This window comes from Vicugna pacos, chromosome 12, assembly GCF_048564905.1.
Source record: "Vicugna pacos chromosome 12, VicPac4, whole genome shotgun sequence".
Taxonomy (NCBI): Eukaryota; Metazoa; Chordata; class Mammalia; order Artiodactyla; family Camelidae; genus Vicugna; species Vicugna pacos.
This window is the reverse complement of record NC_132998.1, coordinates 14,809,811-14,823,497: the sequence shown is the minus strand read 5'-3', so window position 1 is coordinate 14,823,497 and position 13,687 is coordinate 14,809,811. Positions and strand designations below refer to the sequence as shown.

The 13,687-nt window shown below is 38.4% G+C and overlaps 1 long non-coding RNA gene across 1 annotated transcript; it reads right to left on the bottom strand.

Moving 5' to 3' along the window:
- Positions 1-5,397: 5,397 nt before the first annotated feature.
- On the bottom strand, positions 5,398-11,990 carry LOC140700427 (uncharacterized). The gene is made up of 2 exons (XR_012078815.1): positions 11,937-11,990; positions 5,398-5,819 (listed from the first exon to the last, which is right to left on the bottom strand). It is a non-coding gene; the product is annotated as an uncharacterized lncRNA (long non-coding RNA).
- Positions 11,991-13,687: the final 1,697 nt, after the last annotated feature.

Sequence of the window (13,687 nt, the reverse complement as noted above, 5' to 3'; positions counted from 1 at the left end):
AGTGATTGGGGAGGAGTCCGAACAATCAAGATGATTTTTTGATAACAAAAAACGTTCCAACTTTTGTTCATTGCTTGCCCAGGAAGCACAGAGAACAACAAAGCGTGGCCTTTGTCTTCGGTCTTCTCCACCCCTCCTCTTTGCCCCATGACTTCCTTTCTACTTCCTCATTTAGGCTGAATTTTAATACATAATATTCAAGTGCACTCATAATGCTCATTTCCTCTCAGGAGGATTTTCCAGTAAACACGCAGACTCTATCTTTCATAGGAAATTATCCCGCTGGCGGTGCGCTCTTATGGGACTTACATCCATCGGTCAGCCGGGCATCTGCGTCTTACCCCAGCAGCCAGATCTACCTGGTCAACAGACCGTCCCTGTCTCTATTTCTACGTTCATCTTCTCAACAAGCAGAGGCAACATTTTACGTGTTAGGGGAGATTAATTAAATAATCAGTATGGCATTTTCATTCTTGGAAAAGGGGATTCTAAGTAGCCTTTAGATAGAAAACTAGTAAGAACCCATTTTTGGAAATGACAATAGCATATGAGCATTTTAAAACAGTTCCACAGAGAAGACAAGCTTAGTTGTATAGAGCTGGCCCAGGGCGGAGGCAGAGGAGGAAGTCCAGAAGAAATGCAGCCACCAGAGAGAGCCTCCGTAAAGAAAGGGCTCACAGGGCCAATAGACTAGAGAGGGAGGGAGGAAGGGACAGGAGGAGACAGAAGACACTCCAGGAGGCAGGTACCAACCTGCCCTGGGCGCCAAGGTAGTTTGTACAGAATAAGCACAGACATTTGTTTGTGTAAAGACGTTTTCTAAGGAGCACTTTTTTTTTCAGGTAAAATATTGGCAGTAAATGTTTTAGTCGAATAGTTTCTAAACACAGTGAGGCACCAAATGATTACAAACTCATTATTCATCGCACCGCCTTACACTCTCAAAACTGTCTCAGTCTGTGTGGTAAATCACATGCAAATCGGCATCAGCCTTTGGAAAGGGGTCCTTTCACAGAGTCCCATCTTCACTGTTAAGGATTTGGCAATCACAAACAGAAGATGCTAGAAATAGTATGGAGTGTGGAGGGAGGGTGAATACTTCTGCCTTGTGTCAAGGACACACACAGGGCGTGGGGCGGCGCGACCTCAAGTTCTCATTTCTGACTTCCTTTCCTGGAAACGCCTGCCCGCGTGTCTCTAAAAGATTTCATCTTCCTTTGTACAAGGGCCAGGGAAGGAACAGGGGACGAGGCTTTCTATGACATATTGCATAAACATCTTTTACACCAGCGAGGCAAATACAATTTACTTATATTTTCCTGCTAAACTGGGCTGCCAGACGCTTCCATCTCAGTGTATTAGTAAAACACTGAGAGAGATCTCCGATCACGGTGATTGAAAACTGAAACCTGGTCTCTTTAGAAAATTCAGGGGAGACTGTTATCGTTCTGTCGCTGCTGCGGCGAGGATGAGACGCACGCTTGTAAACACTGATGCTGTCACCTACCCACGGCGCTGAAACAGAATGCTGTCCTCACGGCCTCGGACTGCTCGGTAATCCTCAGAGGACGGCTGCTCTCCCCAGGGCTCGGAGCACGGTGACCCCAAACGCAGTTCAACAGTCCGTCCAGTAGGGAGAAGCCGCGACGCAAATACACGCGTCCTCGGCTCCTCCAGGCTCGTTCTTTCCGCGTTTCCTGCCGGCCCAGTGCCCCCTAGCGGTCACTTGCCTCACTGACGGTGAGATCCGTGAGATCGCGACCTTTCCATGAGTGTTTTATGATGAACGCAGAATCCGAGCGCCTCCCAGCTGCCAGGCGGTCAGTCCTCTCAGTGACTCTCCGAGAAAGAGACTCGTGACACCATCCCACAGACAAGAACACCGAGGTTCGGGGAGCCTGTGGGACATACCGTAAGCCTCAGAGGCAGGATTTGAAACAGAATTCCTGAGCTTTCATCCTGATGTTTTTGTTTCGCTTGTTTTACTTTCAGCCTCACTTTACCCTTTCATGATTCCAAGAAGAATTCCAGAGAGACATTTCCTGGCTAGAAATGAGTCACAAAGGCCGTGGAGTAAGAAGCTTCTAGAAGATGGGGTCTATTCTGCCACTCTGCAGGTTCCCCTGACCTTCCTGACATACGAGAACTGGGAGGCCACAGGGTAGAGTGAAAACAGAACTGGCTTTGAACTAGGTACATCTGGATTTAAATCCCAGCTCTGCCAGTCCCCCATCCACTCAGTACATATTTTATATTCTACCATGTTCTAAGCCCTAGAGTTATAGTTTTAGGTAAGAGGGAAAATATTCTTGGTCAAGTTTTCAAATTCTAGCTGATTCTCAGTTTTGTCATCTCTAAAATAGGGGTGGGTGTATCCCTAAACATTTGTTGAAGACAACATTTAACATCTTGTAGAAAGAAGGATACACAGAAATTGAGGACACATGATGACAATGACGACCCCGTGCAAAGCCGGTCTTACAGGCGGAGGATAATCTGATTGGTCCATTTTACAGACTGAAACACAAGTGAGATTATGAGTCTTGTCCAAGGTCATTCTTTAATTCCTTCATTCAGCAAGTATTTATCATGTGCCTTTCATATGCTGGGTACTATTCTACATGGTGGGGTTACACACAGCAGTGAGTGAAACATGTGGACACTGCTTTCAAGGATTTGTATGCTAATGGAAAGGGGAGCGTTCAATAAAAATTAAACAAATATAGAGTAGGTCAGGTAAGTGTTAAAAAAACATGATTAAGCAGGATAAGGGATAAAGGGTGATGAAGAAGAGTGCTCTTTTACATAGAACGTTCAGTGAAGGTGACATTTGAGCAGAGTCCTGAATGAGGTGAGGGAATGAACCATGTGGCCATCTGGGGAAAGATCACTCCAGGCAGACAGAATAGCAAGTGCAAAGGCCCTGAGGTCAACTCAAACTCAAAGGTCAATGTGGCCAGAATGGGTAGATGGAGAACAGAGTGGCAGGGAATGTGATCTGAGAGTACTGAAGGGAGAGGACACATCATAGGGCCTGGTAGCTGTGGTAATGACTCTGGGGTTTCAGGCCCTGGAGGATTTTGAATGGAGGATTGACATGTTTTATTATGCTTGAAAAGGATGACTCTGGAGCCAAGCTGGGACCAGAATCCAGGTCTCTTTCAGGTAGAGCTCAGAGGTGCTCCCACTATAGCATGCAGCTCTACACATTGTAGTTAAACCTAAAGAACAAATCTTGGAAAATTTTAGGAAAACTCTGTGTTTACAGTATTACCAAGATGGATAATTTCAACCAGAGTTTGGTAAACACAAAGTAATAAAAATGGTGCTTACCCTTTTTCCTCATCTCTCTGAAGGAGAAATAGCAACATTTAAATAAAAAAAATTCTTCACCAGAAACTTCATGATTTAAAGAAAATAACATTTAGGGAAAAGAAAATGTGCCTCCTGCCAAGAAGTGGTGCACTGCTTACTTGGGGTTTAAATGAGTGAAAAAAGCAGCCGCCATCTAAGATCGTCAGTTCTCAGCCCACTCCCCACTTTCACTCCTATGAGTTCAGCACATCTCTAGTCGAGCTGTGTTTGTTTCCAGCCAGAGGTTATCCGTTTACACAAATCCTCTTTGGGATTTAAACAAACAGGTGTTTAAGGGTGGGGGGGGGGCAGGGATAGACTAGGAGTTCAAAATTTGTATACTGACAGGCACATGCAGAATACATAAACAAGATCGTACTGTATAGCACAGGGAAATACATACAAGATCTTGTGGTAGCTCACAGAGAAACAAATGTGACAATGAATATATGTATGTTCATGTATAACTGAAAAATTGTGCTCTACACTGGAGTTTGACATTGTAAAATGACTATAACTCAATTAAAAAAATGTTTTAAAAAACCCCAAACAGGTGTTTGAGCAATTTGGAAAGATGCAAAAGATGGAAGGTTTCTACACTAGTGAAGAAAGAAGTTTGATACCGTTTCTTAAATTTGAGACTGTGATTTTCTTCTTTGCACTCCTTACTCGATTTAGTCAGTATTTTCCTTCCATTTGAGGAGGTAAAGTTCATCAAGTTGTGCTGAGTTCAGTACTGCATTGCCGTAGCTAGACTATTGCTTTTCAGACCTTCTCTAGGGTGATAATAGTAGTAGCTACTGTGGATTGAGAATCTTTGGAGCCAGACCTCTTGCATATGCTGCCTGCGAGGTGCAGGCTGTTATCCCCAATTTATAGGAAACTGAGGCTCCCAGAGGTTAAGAATTAATCCACATCTACTCAGTCAGCAAGTAGCAGAGTCAATATTCAACCCCTGTCTCGCTTCATTGCTGACTAGCTTTCCATCCACGTCATGCCTTGTCATGATGAATGGGCAGTTATTAATTAAGGTGATTTAATGGAGTTAAGATATGAAGTGTGCCCTTCTTTTTTGGCAACTTTTAAATTCTTGTTTCAGAGTAAAGGAATTGCAGAATTCAGGTGGGGGAGAGACTTTTAAGGTCATTTAGTCCAAACTCCCTGCCGATTCCTGCAAAAGCCTTGTCACGTGATCCCCGCGCCCTGCTATACTGGTGCTCCTCCAGCCACAGGCAGCTCCGACGACAACGTCTCCATCACTGGGCTGTTTGGAAAATTATGAGGTTTTTCCTTACGCTGAGTCCTCATCAGTCTATCTCCCCCTTTAACCTCTGAAGCATATGGAATGGAGCCTACGAAGTATTGGAAATTAGTATTCATTTTCCCATTTGGACTTCCATGCTAAATTACTTTTTACTTGATTTTTTTCTCATATGATATGGTGTGAGGCCAGGTTTCCAAATCCTGCTTAGTTCCTTCTTCACACATTTGACATGACCAATCTCTTTTTTTTCTTTTTTTCTTTTTTAAGGGACACGCAGAGCCCAAGACAGTCTCCTTGGTGAGGTCAGACCATGTGTCTGCCACTGAGTGTCAGGTCAGGATGCTGATGACTCACGCTGAGGTTACCACTGACTTAAGCCCTGCTGTCTGTTTTGCCTACGTTACTGCTAGTAAAACACATCTTCTTTATCCTGTACTAGTACATTTTTTATTTACACTTGCCAGAATTTATCTTTCTTCAGTTTCTTTCATTAGATCACTCTATTGCCAAAGATTATCAGGATTTTTTTTTATTGAAGTATAGTTGATTTGCAATGTTATGTCGATTTCTGGTGTACAGCATAGTGATTTAGTTATACAGACATATGTATATTCCTTTTCATATTTATTTTCACTATAGGCCATTACAAGCTATCAAATATTGTTCCCTGTGCTCTGCAGTACGACTGTATTGTTTACCTATTTTATATTTAGTAGTTAGTATCTACAAATCAGAGTATTTTTAATTTTAATTTCAGACAAACTCTACTTAAAATCATCTTGCTTCACAGACAGATTTTTATTTCTTTTGCATGACGTCATTTATTTTCATTCTACAAATAATGTTTTGTAGAACAGGTGGAAATTTGTTTATGCATTGCTCTGAAAGTCGTGGGAAGCACTGGGCCATCTTCACAGTGAGTAGACTGCACGTAGAAATCTAGAGATGCTCTCTGTTTCCCAGCAGACTCGTCTGCAGCAGTTTAACCTTGCTTGTAGCAAAACGTTGAGCGTAGAAGAGCCTGGGATCTCAAACGAGATGTGAAATCCTTAAAAGCCTTGTCTACGCCCCATTCCACTAGGAGCTATTCTAATCTTCAATACTGGAGACAAGGATGAAAACGGGGCTTTGTCAACCTGCAACACGAGGTGGTCAAGTTCTTCTAGTAGCTTAGCTGTGACTTTATACCAAGAGAAAAATCCTTGTAAGGTAGAATGAGAATAGATAAGAAACATTACCTATAACTGAGGTTTAATCATTAACAAATGTAGCAATTACTGAGACCCCAGGGTAGGCCAGTGGTAGTGACCTTAGATCTAATCGATTTCTCCATAGGCAACACCTTTATTTCTTACTCTGGAGGGAAATGTATCACAAAACAAATCTTGTGTATGGAGATATTTTCTTTCCTGTATGTTTTATTACCAGCTACTTTGTAGATGCACACTGTAGAATGAAAGTACAACAAAATCACACAGGTTTACCACTTTGTTATCTAGGTATCAGCTCAAATATCTCCTGAAATTATAATAAAATTTGAAACATCTCAGGATAAAGAATAAAAAGAAAATTTGGTGAATGGTGATAGTCCTCGAGTTAAGCTAGAGAAAGCTAAAAATTGTAGATTGAAGAAACTAACAGCTTGTAGTCAACAACTTGGGTCTACACACCGAAATGTTTTTGGCAAAGTCCACAAAATGAAAGCTATTCTCAAGTTTATCTAAACATGTGCTATAGATTTTTGAGTGACTCTGTCAAGAGCTACAAAGGAACATATGTTCCTTTTGTTTTATTTCAACTTCATTACTATTGGTTTTATTATTATAACTTTGGAGTACATATTCTAATGAACTAATATTATAAGATAATGGAAGCCACTCTGTTGAAAAAAATTCAGTTATTTATTCCTGTTTACTTTCCAGATGAAATTTGGAATTATTTTTATCAAATTCCAAAACATTCCTTATTAGGAAATTAAGTGGAATATCATTAATTTTATATGTTATTTTATATATTCATTTTTTATACATTTTAGTAACTTTAATCTGGAAGAACTGACAACTCTGCAAAATAAAATCTTCCCATCAAATTAAATTGAATTTATTTACAATTTTTTTTGTTTATTTCATTTTCTTTGGTAAAATGAAGTTGGCATCCAAAAAATTATTACACACTTCTGCTAAGCTAGTTTCTATGTAAGGTTCTTGTTTCTATTATGAAAACCATCTTTTCCATTATGTTTTCTGAGTTTTGTTGGTGTTTACAAAAGCACTTTTCTTTAATAAGAGATCACCTTGATGAATTCCTGTTATAATTTTCAAGTTAATTCCATGGGGTTTTCTAGGCAGACAATCCACTGATACCATAATTTGGTCTCTTTTAATCATAGTTCACAATCTCTTATTTGCAACTAAGTTTGATGATGGAAAGTTTGTACGTTTAGGCACTAAAATCTGATTTGACTGGATCTACAGTCTTGATGATTCCTTTTGGTTAATATTCACACATTTTAAGGCAGCAATGTCATTGATCACAGAAATCTATGTCAGTCTCTGTTATTACACGATATATAGTAAATTAACTTTTCTAAGATAAAGCTTCTAAATTCTGAAATATATCCAAGCCCAGAACCAAAAAAAAGAATGTGGATGATATTTGTATCTACTTTTCTTACTGAGTCGAGAAGTTTTAGTGTTGAGAGAGTGATAACTTGTATTTTTTTTAATGGCTTTGACTTTAATAAAAATGAATTTAGTGTCTTAGAATTGAGCATGATGATGGCTAAAATCAAGATAGATATTCTTTATCATGATGGGAAAAAGTATCTTTCTTTTTTATATTTTACTTATTTATTTTTTAATCTTTTGGGGTAATTATGTTTATCTTTTTTTTTTTTTAATAGAGGTACTGGGGATTGAATCCAGGATCTATTGCATGCTAAGCACACGCTCTACCACTGAGCTATACCCTCCTCACTAAAAGTATCTTTCTTAAATTAGTTTGCTAAGAGAGTAGGTTTTTTCTTTCAGTTATATATTTTGCATTTATTGAGATGATTGTATTATTTTTTCTCCCTTGCCTTTGTGGTAGTTTGCATCAATTCTTCACCCCTCTCCTATGAGTTTACAGTTCTTGCCACCAAAAGAGAATAATATTATTTCTCCATCACTTGATTTTGGATTCAGTCCTGTAACTTGTTTCAGTTGATAGAATGAGGCAGAAATGACACTGTGAAAAATTAAAAGCTGGTGATTCCATGTCGATCTTCTCCAACTTTTTCCCTCAGCTTTCATGGCTCGATGTTTCTGTTTGCTCTCTTGTACGCATGCCATCTTCGTGAGAAGAATATGCTTTTGCCAGTCCATTGGTCCAAAGAAAATGAGCAACATGTAGAGTAGGGCCTTTGCAGCTGATGCTAGCCTAGATCAGTCAACCTCCAGCCAACTCACTGACTGACACTTGAACTAATGCTTACTGTTGCATGCTGCGAGATTTTGTAGCTATGTGTTATACAGCCTTATCGTAGCAATGGCTGACTGATGCAAGCATGCTCTTGGTTAATTATATTGATTGCATTTCTGGTATAAAACTCTTTTACATTCCTAAAATAAACCTGAGATTCCTGAAAAAATAAGCATTTATTATTATTTTAACATAGGTCTGGGTTCTATCTATCTTATTGTTCATTTAGAACATTTGTGTCTTCATTCATTGGTTATATTGGTCTATTTTATCTTTCTCAGACTAGAGTGTTAAGGTTGTACTATCATCATAAAATTGGAATATTTCTCTGCCCCTACCCCAGTGGATAACAGTGCATCCCAAATGCTGATCCGCAAAAAAGTTCTCATGAGTTTCTGGTATAATGAGAAAAATAAGGATAATGTAATGGGTCTGAAAACCCAATTTGATTTAATTCAAAGGATAGTCCTTAATTCTGAGATTGTGTACCTCCTATACTCTCAGCGTCAGCATTTTTGTTCTCTTACGAAATGATTGTGATGATAAGTGGTAATGAAACACAACATTTCTACTAGAAAAAAATTGAAAGCTGGTGATTCTAACTTTTTCATGAAATCCAAAAGTCTGAAAACTCATTGCAGAAAAATATACACAGCATGCAAGAAATATAACCTTGTTTGTGCCTTGAGGATTGCAGTTATTCTGAAGCAGTGTAAAATAGTGTTTGAGAACATGGGCTTTGAGCTGTGTGACCTCTAGCAGTTACTTCACTATGATAAGGATCATTTTCCTCATTCATAGAATAGCGCTAATCAAGTAGGCATGTCACAGGTCTGTTGTGAGGTAACGTTACAGCGTGCTTAGCACAACATTGTGCATATAGTAAGCACTCAATAGATACTCGCTATTTACATTACTAATATTTTGACATTTTCCTCTTGATTAAATTTATACGTGGCCTTAAAAATTTCTGTTATTGATTATATTTTAAAAAACCATTTAATTGAAATATAACATATATATTGAGAAGTACATAAATCAAAGTTACCTCGTGATGAATTAAAGTAAATTGAACCCAGTGAGATAACTATTCAGGTCAAGACAGAATTATTACCAGCATCTCAAGAACCTCCCATTGCAGATACAGACAGCACTTTACAGTGAAAGGTAATCATTCTTCCCAAAGTAACCACTGGCCTGGTTATTATCTCCACAGATCAGTTTGCCTGTTTTTGAAGTTCTTATAAAAGGAAGCATATATTATGTGTGTGTGTGTTTTTTTTTTTTTTGTCTAGGTCCTTTGCTTAACATTGTATTTATGAGATTCAAGTGTGCTGGTACATGTAACTGTAGATTTTTCAGATTTATTACTGTATAGCATTCAATTGTATGCAAAGGACGTGATTTATTTATTCATTCTAATGTTGAGATGCATTTAGCTTGCTTCTAGCTTCATGATTAGTATCATCAGGGGTGTAATTATTTTATTGGTCTTTATGAGAACCAACTCTTAGAGTTATTAATATACAGTTTATTTGGCCTAGTGCTTTTATGGAAGCTAATTAAGATCTGCTCTCGTCTTTATTAATTCACTTTCCTTCTTCCTTGCAATTCTTCTGCCTAAACTTAAGTTGAGCACTTAGTTCATTTCCTTTCATTTGGTTTAGATCACATTGGAAGATGTATTTGCTTGTCTCAAGTGTATTTTTTTCATGAGATGAATTTTAATTCTGTTTGCAGGCAAAACTTGAGTCTATTTTTCTGAACACAGTTAGATTGCTTTTAAATACAAGTTTATGGTGTTGTGAGTTTCCGTCTTTTTCTTTCTTCGTGCTCATTTTAGAGGGAAGTTGGGAGAGTTTCCACAATTGCTACAACCAAATCCTATAGGAAGCTGGAAGTTAGCTGTACTGGAAATTTGCTAGTTGCATCCACCCTCTGGTTTATCTATTCACCCATCACCCATCTATCTGTGCATTCCCCTCACCTCTTCTCCCACCCATCCATGCATCCTCCCATCCTCCCACCCATCCTTCTACCTGTCTTCCCACCCATCTTCTCACTCATCCTCCCCTCATCCTCCCACCTGTCTTCCCTCCCTTCCTCCCTCTCATCTTCCCACCTATCCATCCACCACGATTATGTGTGAGAAACACTACAATGTGCTGGAAAAAATCAGGTGAACAAGATAGGGTTTTTTAAGGATAAGTGGTAGCCACTTATTGCATTAAATAGGGGTTGACAAGAAAAATATACATTTTTAAAGAGGCAATTCTGACTGTAATGTGCAGAATGAATTTCAGTTAAGTGAATTAATGTTTGGGAGCAGTTCTTCAGAGGAATGGGTGACCTTCAGGTGCTCACTGCTCATTAGGAGCTGCTGGGATGTGGCAGTGGTGCCTAGAAAGGAACCTCTTTATTACATGAAGGCTTTGTCATGCACCAGTCCTGGATTTTTGGCATAAGAAAAAGAAACCATATCCTCAAAGAAAATGAGGTCACCAGGTTTTTTTAATTTATTATTCTAGCCTCCAATAGGGATCATTAGAAATTATTATCATTCTAACTAAAAGCAAGAAATAATCATAAAGTCTTAAAATTTCTAGAGTTGATTTAAGCTGAATCTTAGCCTTAAACTATTTATTGCCTTTTTCTGTGACATTTTAAATACTAATGTAACATTCGTAGCTCTTTTTCAGAATCCAAGTTTTATTTTACAATTTTATAGGGAATACTTTAAAGACTTTGAGCCAACCTGCTCATCCAAAGCAGTAAGAATTTTAACTGGATAATTTGAGACCAGTAAAAAAATATGTGACTGTGAAGTAACAGAGCTAATTCCAATAAGCCACCTAGGAAGGTTAGTCTTGTTAATTTAATGGTATATCATATAACTTTATCTTTAAAAACATCTTTTGGCGATAAAAACCCCACACATGCAGGACGACTGGGCAAAGCCGGAACGTTTGGCAGTCATTTGACAGGGGATTAGAAGAGGCATAGTTTGGAGCAGGCAGCCTGCTGACGTGCTGGGTTAAGGGGCAATGTGGGGTCTAGGTCTCTGAGTCTGCACGTCCTATAGCCTTGTGCTGATGCCCGGACTGATGTGAAGTGAAGAAGGCTACCTGTGTGCAGCACAAGGCTAAGAAAATGCAAGAAGCACCTTAAAAGGGGAGTTGGTGATTCAGCAAAGCTCTGAGTCGGTCCTTAAGTCTTAGTCCTGGGTCTCCTTTTCTGTTATACAACATCTTCATAAAGTTAACTGAAATGCTCTAAGGAGGTTACAATTTGTAAAACCAAGCAACTCGTTAATGGTTTGGCACCAAGTCTCTCTACTCACTCATTAACACATTTAATCATGATGTTGTTGTTGTTTTTTTTTCTATAGCATTTTGTTTTATTTTTTAATTTAGTTTTTCCCATTTTTGTTTATTGAAGTACAGTCAATTACAATGTGTCCATTTCTGACGTACAGCACAATGTCCCAGTCTTGCATATACATATATTTGTTTTCATATTTTTTCCATTAAAGGTTATTACAAGATATTGAGCACGGTTCCCTGTGCTATACAAAAGAAAGTTTTTAAAAATCTATTTTCATATATAGTGGCTAATGTTTGTAAATATCAAACTCCCAAATTTATCCCCTCCCACCCTCTTTCCCTAGTAACCATAAAATTGTGTACTAAGTCTGTTTCTGTTTTATAGATGAGTTCATAGTGTCCTTTTTCTTTCTTTTTTTCTTTTAGATTCCATGTATGAGTGATAACATATAGTATTTTTCTTTCTTTTTCTGGCTTACTTTATTTAGAATGACGATCTCTAGGTCCACGATGTTGTTAAATTATACTCTTACCTTGATTTAGAAGAGAGTGGTGGTTGCTGGCTGAAAAAGTGCATAGATACTGCCTTGAGGGTAGCAAGAGTGGGATGAGGATGAGGGAAGAATGGAGAAATGAGAGGCAAAGGGAAAAAGGGAGAAGGGAAATAAATGGTAGGCTACTTAAATACACCTAAAAAGCTGTTTGAGTTTCTTAGGTGAAGTCTGTTAAAACAAATGAAGGAATCGTTACACAGTATCTTACCTATTGGTGGGAAGGTTACTTATTTTAGTGGAGGTACCTGGGATTGAACCCAGGACCTCATACATGCTAAGCATGTGCTCCACTGCTTGAGCTATACCCTCCCCACCCATTACACAGTATCTTGTTGAGCAAGTATGATAACTGAAAAAAGTAAGCAAATTATTAGTCCACTCTTCTGTAATCAGAGTTAAAATTCCTTTTTTCCTTCATTATGTGGTCTTAATAAGAATTACAAGTCAAAGATGAATTGTCCAGTCCTTTCCCAGAAGTTACGAAGAAACTATGGTATCAAGATAACAAGCATTGGCAAATTATAGTTAGAAGCCAAAGGAGAATATTGGAATTCTCAAACAAATTAGTAGCGCCTCAGCAAGGCATTTTTGTTATCTATTTTTTAGATCATCAAGTACCAATATCTTCCAGTAGAGGGGGGTAGAGGGTCAACTCATTTGATTTGGGGGCTTAGAAAATCCAACTTAAAAATAATTTTAAAAGAAAAACCCTAGTCTCTTAGGGCAAAATTTCAGGACACCCCTTCCTTGAATACTTACCATACCTAATTCTTGCTTAATTTCTTGACTTGATGGTGTGGTAGATGTATTTGTATAATTTGCTATCGTACACTAACCCACTGAGACCCAGCGCGATCAGCTCCCATTCTAGAACTCTCAACCACGTTAAATGTAAGGACAGCACACGTAGCGCCACGTACAGGACTCTGTGAACATGGCTCCCATCATCCGTCTCAAGTCTCATTATTCCAACACGGAATCCACGTTCCTCTACGTCACTACATGCCTCAGTTCAAAAACCGTATTTATGTAACTCACAATGTAAGTATCTGCCTAGGTATGAGCAATTTCAAACCCACACACATAATACTGTTTTATCCATTGTAAGTCTCCAACATGAAATATCGCCCACAGCAGACATTCATGACTTTACCTGAAAAATGTGCATTGCCAAAAATAAGGTGGAAATTTACATTGGAGAATAACACTTAGATTATCAGATAAAATGTCATATTTACAATACTTATTTCTCTGACACTTGTGAATACCTTTGGCTTTTTAGTGTATTTCTAACACAAAAATGATGTCTTAGAAGGGTGCTTTTGGGATTTAACAGTTGATACGAAGTCAGCTAGTTGAAATAACTATTGAATGCCCGTCTAGTGTCTTAACTCACGGAGGAGAGGATCATCGTCGTGGTGTAGACAATTTTCTAATTGCACTCAAAACCACTGAATTTTACGCTTTAAAAAGGTGGATGTTATAGTATTGAATTGTGTATCTTTTTTTTAAAGGTAACTAGATTTGGTTTTGTTCCCAAAGCATCTTGCCCAGTTGTATACCTTCTGGGAAAATCATTTAACTTCTGCCCAGAAAACAGAGTTAGAATAATGGGATAAACATTACAAGAAGGGATATTTCATGTCAGTACCATTCAATCATTCAAGAAAAAAAAAAAAGAGCTTAGTGATGGAGTCTCTCTTGTTAGACACTTAAAGATGTAGTTTGAG